Here is a 16,321-nt window from a genome sequence, read left to right on the forward strand (position 1 = left end):
CCCGATCTGGCCCTACTTAAGACCCCCTCCCCTCCTGCGACCCCCACGTCCCCATCCTGAAAGAAGCTGAGGAAAGCTGGGTGTCCCCTCGCCCAGAAACATGCCTCAGCACTTAACGTCCCGCAGCGTCTCTGGAGTCATTTCTCTGAAAAGTGCAGCCTCTTAAAAAGCTCGAGGTGTTGCATATTGTCGAGGCTTAACACGGGAGGAGACAGAGAAAACGGGGGAGGAAAGGGGGGGGGGCTCACAAGGAGGAGTCCTGCAAGACAATTTAAAATAGAAGCGTCCAAGAAGGAGCGAGGAATCTCGGAGGAACATAAAAAGGTGAAGGTTCAGGGCGTGTGGAGAAACGTTCATTTATTTACTTTTCATCCTAAAGCATAAACTGACAATAAGTCACGCCGCAGCGACCTTCGGATCTCCTTCCAGCCGTTTCACAGTAAAGGATTATGGATCATTAAAAAGAGGAACTGGATCAAAACAATGTGTTGCGATGAAAAATGTCGACGCCTCCCGGGCGCGATGCAGCAATTAAACCGAAACGCGATGTCCTTCCGTGACACGCACGCCCTCGGGCGCTCTGACAGTCAGCCAAGCTCCGATATGTATCCCATGATTCTTTGGGTCCCATTACTCGTTGCTTGTCTTGTAAACGTCAGCAGTGCGGAGGGGGGGGGGGGGGGGGGGGGGCACGGTGTTAAATCCTCCAGAGGTTGAACCCCGCGGAGACATTTTTCTTCCGAGCTTCACCTTGTGCTGAAAAGTAAATGTTTAAGCGAGCTGCGATAAACACCCCTAAATCATCACCGGGAGCCGCGAGCGCACACCTTATGGGGGAATGGAGGAATTCTGGGAAATAAAAGTTGTCCTTTGGCTGTATCTCTGGGCGTTTCAGAAGTGTGACAGAGCTGAGGTGTGTGTGCGTGTGTGTGTGGACAGAGACAAAGACATGGTGACACACACACACACTTTAAAAACAGATTGTGTTTAAAGGTTGGAGCTGCCAGCCGCCCGGCCGCCGTCCCCTGTCGATGTTTCTGATCGTGCCAAGATAGGACAGCAGGTCAACGCATCCTTCAGCCTGCAGACTCTGCAGACTCTTAATCCTGGCGGCACAAGATAGAGCTGTGGAAAACTGGTGGAAATTTATTTTAAAAGCGCGCACACGTCTGTGGGAAACGCTATCTTGTCCGATTCATAATGAAAACAAATGCCTGTCTTTGCTTGGGATGTAAACACGGATTAGGCTTTTTATTTAACAATATATTTGCGTGACCCCCCCCCCCCCCCCCCCCCCCCTTCCTGAAACCAAAACAAATCATTAATATAATCACAGTTTTCCAGCAGCACGGCCCTGTGTGGCCGGGAGGTTAAACGCCACAGTTACAGTAGAAGAGTCAGTTTCATGGGGCCTCTGAAGGTCGGAGACGTAGAAATTATTACAAAAACACAAATAACTGAAAACTCATTTTCAGGAATCTGTTACCTGTTTGCTCATGCTGTGGCCTGACATCATGGCTCTGATGGGAAGCTGCAGCAACATTAACAGATACGTACAGATGAATATGCAGCTGTAGAGAAAGTAAAGCATTAAAATGATGTTTTTAATGAGGAGCTGTAGCGGGAAGGGGGAGGGGAACAATCGTCTTGGCCACTTTTTGTCTGGGCCTACAAATTAAATCAAATCAAACTTTTACTTTGTAGTTCTTGCTATTGTTTTTGCTGAGGTTTATTATTATTATTATTATGATTTTTCTGCCAGATTTGCTCAAATTCCTGCAGCTGGACCGAGCCAGAAACATGAGACTGGAAATCATGTGCATCAGCTTCCCAAGAAATATTAAAATTGACCAGATTGTGGCGCTGTAATTAAGGCCACGCCCCCACGCCGTTTGTCCGATTGACTTAAAATTTGACACAAGTCCAGCTCAATGTTCTTTACAAAAAGCTTCCTGGACCATTACAATCTGCCATGATGGATTTTTTGCTAATTAGCATAATGTGAAAAACAGTAAAATGAATAAAACATTGTGAATTTTGACACCAAATTAGGTTTCAAATCTTTGAGGGACTCAAATACAAATGTCTTCATGTTTTCTATGTGGATCATGATCATAGCTGGAGACGCTTCAATGAGACCAGTTCTGTCCCTAGGAACATCGTACAAGCTTCACATCAACAGTTCATGAAAACAGTGTTGAACATTGTACAAAACAAAGTAAGAAACAGATTTTAGATTAAAATCATCTTCTTAAATTAAAGTCAGGAACTGGAAGGAAAAGACCAGAAAACATAAATTTAACTAAACAGTTTGCATTAGCATTTAAAATGTTTTTGTTTCAGCTCAACTTGTTGGTCAAATTACATTTTCCTTTAAATCGGGTAATTTTTTAAGGTCTCTTTTCTGCAAAAAAAAAAAAAAAAAAAGGTAAAATCCTTTTACCGTCGGTCTCTGGTTAAAAGTCTCCTCGTGTTCGCTCACTCTTGCCTCACGCACCGAGGAGTGACACACCCTTTGTGGTATTATTTTATTTGGCAGTCCCACCGTATGGCTAGTACAGGGCACAGTCAAGCAGCCCCCTCCATCAATAACCCCCCCCACCCCAACACACACCTCCCCACCAGCTCCCCCTCAGTATCTCTCAGCTCCCAGGAAGCTGCCGGGCTTGGCTGGAGCCAGAGTTCTGCCCCATCCATCATCCTTATCAGGGAGAGTCTGGCTGTACTGAGGAGAGGAGGAGAGGAGGAGGAAAAGAAGAAGAGGAAAAGATGAAGATCAGCTCTGGAATTAAAAGAAAAGTGTTTTTACTAAATGAAATAACAAGAAAAAAAAGAGACAACATGATATTAAGCTGTGACCTATTACAACCTGTATGATGAACAGGAGGGTGTGTGTGGTGGTGGTGTGTTATGGCAGTGGGGTTGGGGTGGTGGTGGTGGTGGTGGTGGGGGGGGGGGTCAGGCATTGACAAGCCCTGATACAAACAATAACAACAGGCACCGTCCAGCCACATCAAAGACCCCCATTTAGATTTGGGGTTTAGGCTGGATGAGGGGGTGGAGGGGTTGGGGGTGGGGGTGGGGGGGTCGTGTATGAATGGGTGGGGGTTGCTCTGCAGTTACAGTGGCTCATCAAAGCCTTGGCAGCAGTCTGACCCCACACCTGGGCGGTTTTGGACCATCTTTTACAACAGCGTCTGAAATAAACACGACAGGGCGAACAACACAAAGACCCAGAGGAGGAATTTCCAAACCGACCTGATAAAGAGTTTACGGTCGGACCAGACGCTGCTGCTGCTGCTCAGATAACTGTCAGCGTGTCCTCAGATGTCCGAGGGAGCGTTCAGTTTGGGAACACTTTCACCACGAGAGCGCAGACTGAAGATGAGGATGTGGACCTTGTGACAGTCTAATCTGTGAGGGACTCAAATTACAATGTATGCATCAGAAATGAATTTAGGTTTAATTAAAAGATGCCAGCTGCACCGATTTACAAAGGTGTTAAACATGATGCTCATCATATCTAAATCTTTACATTCTTACTGAGAAAGGTTAAAAAAATACATCTGGATCTTTCATTCTACAGTTAATTTAGATGTTTGAGTTTGAATGATTACTCTGAATTATTGAATTGTATTAAACAAGCAGACTCTGTTTCTGAACTTTAAACCTACTTGAGAGGAAACTAAAGTGGAAAACTGGTGCTCATACATAATTTAATTTTTTTGTTCTGCCAGATAAAAGGAGGGCTTCTATAAAATGCAATAGTCAAACCTCATTAAGTACAAGTACGTAGTTTTTTACATTTACATTGGTTTATGTTGAAGATTCAACCGGGACCAGAGACACATTCAGCTCAAATAATTTCAAACTGTTGCTTTAAGAGCAACAAATGACTTTAAAACAGCAGATAAACATCAAGCTCCCTGGGGTGAATGAGGTAAAGTCATTTTTTTTAACCAAATGAATAAAATATAATCTGTGTTTATGCCCTCCTGATTCTATACAGAGATACTGTAATGCAGGCACCATCGACCCATCTACCCCCCGACCATCGCCAGAGGGAAGCCTAAACTCATTCATCTTGATGATCACAAAAAACAAGAGCAATCCATCTCGCTGGAGATGAATGGGCTTCTCCAGGACTGGAAACGTAATAAAAGTGACCCTCTAATGGAGTATAGTTGTATTAGGGCCCCGCTTATAAAAGCCATAAGGCCATTGTCAGGCTGGCAGGGAAATACAGCATCATTACAGCGCCGCACAGACGTGGATCAGTCTCTGATAACATTAAAGCAAAGCTTCCTTTGTATGGCGGTGGTCTGCTCTCCACCACTGTAACTGGTTTTGGCGTGAGCCAGACAAGCAGCAGCTTTGAAGCTTGCAGCGCGTTGCGGCGGCGGCGTAGGCTCAGCTGATGGTGCAGAGCGGCGCAGCTGACAGGATGAGTGTGGGCTGTTTGAGCTGGAGGTGCTGCTCGCCGTGTGATGTAATTACAGCCGCGTCCCAGCCAGGAGCTTATTCCTCTGACAGAGAGAAGTTGTTAGAGGTGGTTAAAGAGCCGCACCAGAGTTCATGCTTTTTTCTGCTGATTTACTATCAAGGGGAGAAATGTGTAGTTTAATACAGTGGCCATTTCAGGACACGTCAGACTCAGCAGGCTTAGTTCCACATCAGGGGTCTCCAACCCCTTTTACTCTGACAAAATAAAAGCGGCTGCGAGCTCCTTTTGTCTTATTTTATCAAATGTCAAAATCCAAAACTCACATTTTGCATGAAAAACATCTGAAACTCACATCAGAGTCAAAAATCTGAGTCATGCTTCAGTCGAACCTGAACACAGACATGATCACACCACTGAAAATAAACCTCCATCAATCTGCTGAGAAACCAGAGAAGAAGAAGAAGCTCCTCAGTCAATACATCAAAGGAAGTTAAAATAGTTAATTGAGTGCATGAATTTTGCAAAATGTGAACAAACATGGGCTGAAAAAAAATAAAAATAAAACTCAAGTCGAAGCCTCAGCTGAAGTCACTGTATCCATGGCAACGTATTCACGGTGTGTTGTAATAATTCAGTTTATATCCGTTCCTGATGTAAACAAACCCCTCTGACTGACAGCTGACAGATAATGATGTGGTGCTGGACTGTTGTGGGTCTGTCTGTGTGTTTGATTTAACGCAGTAGGAGCAGATTTACTGACTGAAGGTTGTACAGACCAGAATCTCTGAACCTCTGAGCTGCTGGAAGTTCGAGAACCACCTGTTGGAGACCCCTGCTCAGCTTTATGCTCTGTCCTGCTTCATCAGCCGTTCACCTTCAGCTGCGTGAAGAGCGTCAGAAATATAAAACCCTGGTCAGTGTGGAAAACAGATGACACAAAGCGCGTGATATTTGATTGGAGTTGTGTGTTTTCCATCATTTCAGATCGGCTCTTGCAGCGAACAGCTGCAGTTGGTCTGGATCGACTTGACTCACCTCCCAGTTACTGAAACGCCCCAACACCACCCAACTGGCCCACTCCACACCACACTTTCACACACTTCTTAGACTTGTAAAACCTCAGGAATGAAATGATTCTGGTTCATCCAGTGAACTGGGAAGGGAGCCACGTGACCTCCCTTTTATCTCCCTCCCATGTTTCCTGTCTCTCTGTTTTTTGGCCTTTGGCCTTGTTGGGACTGAGATTACAGCACAAACTCCTATCCTGAACCAATTAATATTAAAACCAAAATCATGTAAATCATAATCTGTGAAAACATCTGCAGACATCTGATCACTGCTAATGTTTGAAACCACCTGTCGCTACAAAATCCCTCTGAAATTCAACAGAATCTATTAGTCAATTGTTAAATGATGTTTTTTTTGAACCTCAGCAGAGCTCAGAGGTGAATTTCAAGCATGATGCTTTTCAGGAGTAGAATAATCTGACATTTCTGTGTTAATGAAATAAAGTCACTTCTAATGGGATGCAGATATGTGCAAACCAGAGGGAGAGTGAAAGAAACTAAAGTGCCAGATGAAGCTGTTTTTTTTTCTCCAGTTTTCTCCTGTGGATCCTTGTGTTGCATTAAACATCCAGGACATGTAAGCTGTATTTTTTTAAACAGTTGAGGGTGTGTACAAAGCAGAAGGCAACTTAATGCAGCATCTTTGGTTACTGAGTTGTGTGGCCTTCAGGTTACTGATCGCAGTACAGTCAGAGGTGCAGTTAGGATTTTAGAAATACTGAGGTCATGAGTCTCTCATTACCTCTCTTTCCACAAAAAGAAAAACAACAACACACAATTCTGCAAATCTTCTCAGTTCATTCAGTAGAAGATGAAATGTGTATAAATGTCATTGCATTAATGTTTACATCACTTTAATGTTGCACAAGGAAAGAGTGTGTGGTGAATTATGCAGCGCTGAGTCCAATCCTGTAATGATCCAGCATCATTTATCTGTTCATTATATTTTCTATTATTATCTAAATCTGCAAGTTGATAATCAAATATATATAGTGGAATAAAAAGTACAATATTACAAAGAAGTATCAAAGAACAGAAAATGGAAATGTTAAAGTTCATTTATTTACTTTCTACCACTGTATATAACTGTGATCTACAGGCTGCTTCTAGCTGTTTCTATTATAGAATAAAATTCTGGTGAAAAAATACAAAATTACTTAGAGTAGTTAGTTTTTGGCCCAAAAGAGTCGAGAGAGAAATTTGTCTTTAGGTCATTAAAACCCCCAAATACCCAGAGACGACACTGAGGACGTGACCTCTGGGTCCTCGGTGGTGTCTCTGGCCTTGAGTCCTAATCTTCTTTTTAACACGACACCTAATTTGTGTTATTAATTTATTATTTGCACCATTGAGTGAGACACACAAAGTACAGAAAACAACAAACACTCGCTACAGCCATGTAACTGAGAGAAGGATCAGATACAAATCACGAATGAGTATTTCCACGATCCCCTCCATGATGGCACTGTATGTAATTTAAAGTAGAAGAGGCTGAGCCACGATCGGGCCCCTGAAAGAACGTGAAGAACCGGCCTGGTGTGCAAACAGCTCAGGCGGATCCGGGCAGTCCAGACCGCTCTGGCCTTGCGTGCATCTAGTACCACTCATTGTTTTCATAAAGGGCAAAGCTCGGAGGCCCCCTGACAGTTAGACAGATGTAATTGGAAGCGTCTGGCGTTGCGTGTCAGCCTGCGGCCTCAGCGCTTCTGTCTACACGTACAGAGAGATTCCGACCTGTACACACACTTAAAGTCGAGTCACAGTATATCATGACCCGACGTCACAGGTTTGCTTTCACACTGATCTATTGGCTGCGAGAGACCGTGGGAGAAGGGAGTGGACGCTCGTCTGCTCAGAAGGCTTCTCCACATTTGGTTATGAAGTAGTAAAAGAAAAAGGAAGGACAAGCACCGAGGAACACTGTGGTTCGTGTCATTTTAGATTTAGAAAGTTGTACTTCTGTGCGACACACTGGTGTGAGTCAGAAGATGTAGGTAAAGGCTTATATCAAGAGTAAATCAAGTTTGCTAAGGCTGCTGAGAATTTACTGAAATTTATGTTTGTGATGGTTTAGATGTAGAATTTACTACACTGTGCAGGAATAACAACTTCACTGTATTTAATCAGAATTAACGTCATTTTTCATCACATTTATGAGAAGTACTCCAAAATAAAAGGACAAAATATGATGTTGCTGCCCTCTAAGAGGACACATTTCTGATTCAGTGCGACTAGCAGCTTCATATGTCTGTACCTTCAATAACTGTCACGAATCACTGCTGGAAAAATAAATCTGTTGTATGACTTAACAGCGCTGTGGTTGAGGTTTGGTTGGGGTTCGGAAAAGATCTTGGTTTGGGTTAAAATAAGTACTTGTCACTCGTCTTCCTTTCTACAGAGCTTAAGATCCAGTTTATGATCTGTCAAACTAGTTTGAAGGACGTGCTGTCCAACCGTGGTGAAGTCAGACCTGTTCACCTGAGCCGGTTATCGTCGAGAGGTGGAAGACCTTTAAAAATGGTGATACGACCTTCTCTCCAGGAAGACGTTCATCGTGTTGTGCTTGGTTGTTCACATCGAAAAGCGATAGTGACAAGTGAAAAAAGAAAAGAGAGAGAGAGAAGTAAGAACCCAGTGTAATTTCTCACTGTCACCCACCTGGCCAATCACAGCATGACGAGAGGTGTGAGTGTTGGATTGGGAAAGTTAGAGATATAGTCGCACACAGACCCCTCTGATCTTCAGAGAGATGTGGAGGGGTGTGGTTTCTGAAGCCAACCCAACCATCCGACACGACGACCAGGTGGACTAATAATCCCGACAGCTACTGGAGGTCTTCTTCACTTCAACAGAAAGAAATGGGATTTTTGGGGCTTCAATTGCTGCTTTTTTTAGGACAGTTTCAGACGTTCTGCTGGGTGCAACCACACGACTTATTTAATTTCACTGATTAACAGTGCTCATATAACATAATATAACATATAATCTGAAATGACGATTCTGAGAGTTCTGAGAGGTGTTGGGGTTATGACAGTAAAAAGGGTGCATACATCATCTAAAGCTCAAAGGTCTCATACCCGTTACGAGCACTTGAAGGCATCGCGGCTGTGTCCTGAATCCCCAACTTCCCGCTGAAAATTCTTCATCTTTTGTGTCTTTTTAGTCTTGACACAATGATGTTTTCAGTCTCTCTTTAAATACATTCGTGTTGTTACATTTATCTGTTCACACTGACAGAGGCAGCCATGCAAAGAATGAAATAAGAGCTTGAGAGAAAAGTTCAGACCTTGCCCACTTTTTGATCCCTGCACACCTGGTCAATGGCTTCGTTAAGTGAGTGTCAGTGTCGTAAAGTTTCTGATGTCAGAGAGATGCTTTCAGACGCTAGAAACTGACCAGCACGTAAACTTAATGTAATATTATCAGTATTTAAACAAAGTAATTTCGTCAAAGTTTAACCCTAAACAGCCAAAACCAAACAAAACACAGAAGTACTTGTATTACTGCAGTAACATCACTTTTAATGTAATATTTAACAATAATTTTTGATTAACTACTGACCATAGAAGAAGAAAAGTCACCATGTGAAGTCGTATGTAAATTAATTGTCAAACCCTGCAGAAAATACCAGGAGTCACATTTTATTTTGTGTTTTCATGCATATTTACTTCCTGCTTTTCTCCAGAGGAAAATCACCAAAGACAGCAGCAGTTCACACCTTCAGCTACACAGACACAGTCCAACACGGTCACAAGTCAAACACTATCTCGATACAGAGAGTAATTATGCTTCAGCAGAAATCCCAAACATCAGACGGGACGGTACCAGCATGAGATCACTGATAGGGGAGCAGGACTAAACAACATGTGACACGAGCAGAGCGGACCATAAATCCCGACCAGGGCTCAGCGAGAATGAGCAACAATGAGTGGCTGGAGCGAACGGCCAGATGTGGAGCGGTGCTGCTGAGGAGGGAGACAGATTTATGGCCTCTTCTTTAATGAGGTAACATCCTTTTCACTCATAAGACTTTTAAGAACTTTTTTTTTTCTCCCACATGCAAGAAAAAGCAATTCCTCGGGAAGTGAGGCGAGGATGTAGAGACAAAGAGGAGGGGGTAAAAAAAAAAAAAAAGACGCAAATGTGAAATTAAACCTTTTTTTTCTGACATCATTGAAGCAGCCTGTGCAGGATGGAGTTTCAGGAGTGGGAGGGAGGATGAGCAAACAGATAATACTTTAACAGCAACATAGACAGTACAACATGATCTATAATGCCTTATTGTCTTGTGTGAACGTAAAGATTTAATGTTTGCAGTTGGTGGGAAAGATAAAAAATAACAGACAATACTTTCTTTGCAAAACTGCAGCGTGTTGTAAAATTAAAGAAATAATAAAAACATAAGCAAATATATAAGATGGTAAATGATGTTACCATTAAGGTTTATTTTGTGGATAAATTCTACCTAATTGTAGGTTTTCTTTAGAAGCAGAAAAATACAGTAATTTGATAAAACAATTTACAACAAATAGGTTCAAAAACTAAAATGAAACTAGATTTTGATGCAGTCTTCAAGACGGGAGCCATGAGATTTGTGATGAATGAACCTTCAGAATTATTGTTTTAGTTCAGCTGTGAAAACTTGTGCTTAAAAGTCCATATTTTACAGTTTTCCTGTTTTATCTGAAGTATTGATCTCCATCAGAAGATATATTTGTGGTTTTAAGAACCAAAAACCATCTCACTGTAGTTTTACATCTCCTCTCTCAGGCTTCTCTCTGGAGCCAGTGAGCCAATCAGAAGAGAGGATCTGAGCCTCTCTTCTTATTGGCTGACTGTTTTATGAGTGAGCCAGTAAAAATATAGCAGATTTTCAGGTAAACACTTACCTAAATCCTGCATGGCTGGGTCCAGGTGGGCGGGGCTTGGGTCATGGCTGAGAGCAGTTACTGCTTTGTTGTGACATCACAAAGTTCCAGAAGTCCTGATGGCTGGTTTTAAGGCTCAGGGGACCTTTAAATAAATTATTAAGACTCACATGTTATGGAGGAAACTTCCAGCTTCAGTCTTCAGGGGGATTTTTGTTCTTCTGCAATGAGAAATATCAGTTCACACAGAGACTCTGGACTTGGGGGCCTCTGAACCTCTTGGGCCCCTGTGGCCAGTAGACCCCATTTACATGCTGATTCATGCACATTTATACCGCATTACTCAGAAACCAAGAGGGGAAGTTTTACCGCAAAAGATAATTTTAAAAAAAAGTAATTGAACTTAGTTTTAGATTCATCATGTTACTCTGACAGTAACATCTTGCTGTTCTCTTCCTCCAGCTGTGGCATCAGACAAATAAATCCCTGCCCTGTGTATCCCCTCTTATCAAACCAAAGCCTCAACTATTAAAAAAATCCAGAGGAGTGATTAGAGCCCTGCAGCAGACTGCAGCGTATAAAACTGAAGCTTGTTTTTGCTGAGGCAGTGGGCGGCCATTTATGAGCTGCTAACATGAATGAAACAAGGTTTTAAAACAGAGTAGGTAACAGAGGATTTGTGTGGCTGCACTCGAGGGCCCCGGCCCCAAACACTGGTGCAGATTGTGCTCGGCCCCTGAATGGCAGAGTCATCACCCTCTAACTCCTCTGCTCATTATACAGCCTCTCCACTTTCACTCAGCGGTGTTTGAACAGCGCTGAAGGACCCTACAAGAATGAGAAAACACGCCACCAATTTCATGAATGGGCACCACCCCCCCACCCCCGTCTGAAAATAAATCTGAGAGAAAAAAACAAGGTGGGTAAACACTGTCGATCCCAGCGGTGACTGAGAGCGACAAGAGTCGAAATTGAATTTCCGTGGAAGTGATGTAATCTGGCGGCCCAGGTCAGGCCGATATGTTATTATCTTAATTTGGGGTTCATTAATCGCCGGTGGAGCGGGCTGATGACAAGGTTTCCACCTTGTCCCAGCTGCACGGAGCTGCCAGCTGATTTAGGACGGCTCCCTGCCTCGGTATGTAAACCATTTGCAGCAGGAATGTATAAGCAAGCTGTAAAAATAGGATTTGGCCTGAGACATACAAGACAGATCACGCTGTAAAACAACGCACCCCATCTCCACCGCAGCCTGGCGGGGGCGGGCGAATTGTTCTGGGAGGGGTGGAGGTGGGCGGGGGTGGGGGGTTAGATTGTTGGTTAGTTCTCACAAATGGAGGGAAGCCCACAGGTTCAGAGTTCGGGCCTTTGGCGACAGGCCGTAGATTTGAGGAGGGGGGGGGGGTGTTTAAAACTGAGAATGGATTATAGGCTCCAGAACGATGTAATCCTCCTCACAAATAAACGATATATAACGTTCGGCTCTCACGAGGGGGGCTTACAGGGCGGAGACACTTTCACATGCAGGCAGCCAAACGCACACACACGCACACACACACGTGCACATATCTCAGAAGAAGACACCAACGAAGAAGAGCTCGCTGCACTAAATCTGAGCTGGTTAAAAAAAACACTACCTGTTACCAGAGGCACCAAATCATCATCCAGAGTGAGATAACGACGTCTGTGGCAGCTCGAAGTGAGGAAGCAGAGCGGTGTTGGGGGGGGGGGGGCTCAGGACGTATTGCTGGTTCGATCCCAGCTCCTCCAGTATGTGTGCTGAAGTGTCCTTGGGCAAGACACTTAACCCCAGCCTGTGTGTGTGAATGGCGCAGAGTTTTGAGTGGATCGAGTTATTCAAGTACAGTCCATTTATGATGACATCAGAGGCCTGGTCTCACGTCAGTTCTTGTCCAGGTGCATGAAAATCTATTGATTTCGTCCACTTGGACACGAATTGTCCATTTTATTTTGTTAAAGTCAGGACGGGTTTCAGTTTGTTAGATCGTAAAGAATTTTAATGTTGTGATTCATAAACATTTACAGGAATTTTACAATGTTTTCATGGCGCACAAATATCTCATTTTAATTACTAAAGCATTGCTAAACATTTTAATAGTCATATTTAGACTCACAGCGCTTTGTTTAAGTGATAGTCAGTGTTTTACCTGCAGTAGATTCAGATCAGCTCCAGTTTAGAGAAGCAGCAGCAGCTGAGTGATGAGCTGCTGAGGACGGGGTCATCAGCAAAAATGTATTTTTGCCACTGCTACTGTATCTCTACCGTTTACCATGTCTGACTCAGAGCTGATCTGTTGTGTAGTAAGACAATCGGCACCGTAGTTGCACAGTAGTTCAACAGATCACAAATTGTAGTTTCAAAGTAAAGGGTTGTTTGACGACAAGATAGAATATTAAAAATAAAGCAAACACTTAAGCTGATATTAGCTTTTTTCTGTGGACACATTTTCTTTAAGTGGCTAAAATATGTTTTTGCAGACAACCCTGTCCACAGCAGCTCATCTCAGCTCCTGCTGCTTCTCTGAACTGGGAGCTGAGCTGAATCTACTGCAGGAAACACACTGACTATAGATGAGTACCTCACACAACCCCACGTCAAATAACCCAAACTATCACTTTAAGGTTTGAGAAAGATGGTGTTCCGCTCAAAACAGAAAAAGTTCAGAGTGACTTCAGACGTGTAATTGAATGTAACGCTTCATTCACTCCAAAAATATGTGGAAGATTCGTCTCAGTAGATTATATTCAATGTTCCTGGACTCGACCTGACATGAGAATCAAAAGCGAGGAGCCTGTGTCTGCAGACCCAGAGGCAGATTCAGGACTTTCAGAACTGCAGTCTTAGTTCTGGGACATGAGTTCATTGTGACACTGCCACTGTTGGTCTAGACGCGTGTGCAGAACAATCCTAACCAATTCATTAAACTGTGCTGTAGGACTGCGGTCCTGACAGTCCTGAAACCGCAGCGTCAGGTGATGCAGAAACATATTGTTGACAAAGAGCGGGAAAACTCTCAGGTGATTTATACGTTGATCACAGTTCGGGGTTCATCAATAATCTGCTCCTCCTCGGTCTCCCATTATCGACCACCTCTGAAAATCATGAACACGACTGATTCAGGAAATGATTCAGAATGACACACGGCGGTGTTTCTGACAGACTGAGGAGAAATACCCGAGCAGACGCGGAGCACAGATCTCAGTTATGTCTGAACAAGAATGTTTAAGAAACAACGACTTAAGCTTAATCCTAAACCAAACAACGCAGAGCGAACCTCAGGCGTCTTCGACATGTAAGGAGTCTGTAACAGTTTTCTTCTGCATGTTAACTGATTAAACATCAAAAAGCTTCTGGTGAATCTGAGACGAAACTTAAAGGATGCCTGAGACGTCGGGATGTTAGTTTGTCGTAGACTGGAGTCACAGAGGGGATGAAACGATCCCTGTGGTTTCAGTGGTTCAGCCCGAAACATCCGCAACTCTTCGTTCGTTCGGTGACAAAAAGATTTAAGTCTCATTCGTCACTGAAAGGGTCAGTGCAAACCTAAATGAGCCGCAGCGCGTCCAGAGAGTTCAGCAGGTTAGTGCCGAGGTTTGATTCTTCGACTCTCTGTTTCACATTTTTTGAAGCTGTGTATTTCATTCCTCATGTGTGATTCACCAGCTGATATCGAGCAGCAGGGCTGGAACCAGGATCTGAGAAACACTGAGGTCATGAGTCCGAGTCACCCCCCACCACCACCACCATCGCAGCCCCACCCATCAAAGACATTTCTAACTGATCATCAACAAAACTCTGTGAAATTTATTTAGTTGAAATTTTTCACATTTTATTCATTTCAGTGTTTAATTATATTTTATCTGTACACTTTACACTGTCCGGTCTGAACAGCTGCTCTGGTGGAGGAAACACTTTTATTTAATACATTTTGGTTTTTGCCTGAAAATTTAAGGCAAGTTCAAGAAAAAACTGAACCCAAATGCAGCCAACACATAAAATTCTTAAAAGGTCTTTTAGTAACTAACTTAGAGAAATTAAAACTAGAGGAAACTCAGGCACAAAAACACAGGGAAACATGATAAATCCAAACAGGAGCAAGAGTCAAAGAGACATGACATTGGAAAAACAGACAGACGGGACCACAAGACGCACAAGGGAAGATCCTTCAAAATAAAACAGGAAATAAAACTGAAAAGTCCAACAAAGCTCAAGAGTGCACAAACATAAAGTGTCCATCAGGGTAAACCATGACACAACACGTGGAAGATAAATTGCCTTTTGTGTCATTAACCCGCAAAATTGTATTTAATATTTATTTCTTTTACAAAAACCAGTTGTAACATGTAGTTCTGCAGTTGTACAGTTACTGGCACATTACTCAGTGTCAGTGTATGTTGTATGACGACTGTTGTCTGTGGTAGCTTGTGGTAGTGTTTACTCACACATACGAGCGCCTGCCTTTTATTTTGCTACAGTCTGTCTTGTCAAAATGACCCAGAAACACAAGCTGCCTCAAAAAAAAAAAAAAAAAGTTGATCTAGACAAACCGACGGGGGCAAAGTTGAGTTTAGATTTGAAAGTGCACCAGGCACACGCACGTTTGAGGTTCATATGTGTCATGACTTCAGCATTTATCACACGGCTGTGCTGCGTGTGAGCAGACGATATCCTCCAGGATCCACATCCAGCTCTTTACACGGACATGTGAGCTCCCACAGTTCGCTCTGGTGTTTTTTCTTTTCTATTTTCAGGACACAACAACCTGATGTAGTTGTAATGACGTGGCGTTACCTGGTGCATCGGATTCACTCGTTACAGGATGTAAGTGGAGCTGAACTCTCCTCAGCTTCCTGTTGTGATGAACGTTTGTGACTCCACATTCAGTTTGTGGTGGAAGTGAACTACCTGTCTCCTGCTGTGTGTGGTTGTAATAATAGTTATAATAATAATAATAAAGTCAGGATAGAGGAAGGATCTGTTTCTAGATGAAGTCTCACATGTCGTCCTCTGTTTTGAAAATTCATGTATAAGATCTGGTTAGAAATGAGACACGACGCACCGTTAAATTAAAACAATAAAATTCTGTTTTTTTTGTGTGTGTGTTTCCATCCAACCAAAGAAAAGCTGTTTCTTTTTTTCAGTCTTTCTTTTTGGATGACATTTTTGCCTTTGCCTTGACTGGAAGGATGTGCAGCTACAAGTGATTAAGAGTTACTTGTGTCACCCGTTCAACAGCAGATATTTTAGCTTTACATCCTTATTTTTCTCCTCTGCAGACACAGCATCCCTGTTCACACTCACACTCACATCTGTCGTCTGATTTTTACAAGATGGTTGAAAACTTGAAATTTAATTTCTCACAACAACTTTTACTTTCAGTTATGTCCACACTGATATGTTTTCTTTTTAAACAAAAACTATTTCTGTCCTGAAGAGTGTTTCAGCTCTTCATCAGAAATAATCTCCGTCCACAGTAACTCACCTGAAAACATGAGACTACAACACAACCCTGGAGTTTTCTAACTAAAACACCCACAAGCAAATGTAATAATTGTACATATATTGAATTTCCAAATGACATACGTGTACATATAAAATAAAAGCACATATGTAAAAATTTAAAATGAAACTATACTATACTATATAGAAATTGGAAGTATTACATATATTGAGAAATATGTTTATATATATATATATATATATATCCATCCCAAAGCCTGTTAATAAATGTTAATATTATAAACAGCTTAAGAACACTTTCTCAGCATGGGAAGATAGAAATGTTTAAAATTACTAAGAAATTAATTAGAAAACATATAAGAATAACAAAAAAAAATATTTTAATATATGGTGTTTTAATAAATTTGCATATGGAAATTAAACATACATGGTTGCAGCATTTTAAACCATGTAAAATATA

The sequence above is a fragment of the Trachinotus anak genome, unplaced genomic scaffold, assembly GCF_046630095.1.
Source record: "Trachinotus anak isolate AG129_WGS33_773 ecotype Australia unplaced genomic scaffold, CSIRO_AGI_Tana_v1 ptg000020l, whole genome shotgun sequence".
NCBI classification, from domain to species: Eukaryota; Metazoa; Chordata; class Actinopteri; order Carangiformes; family Carangidae; genus Trachinotus; species Trachinotus anak.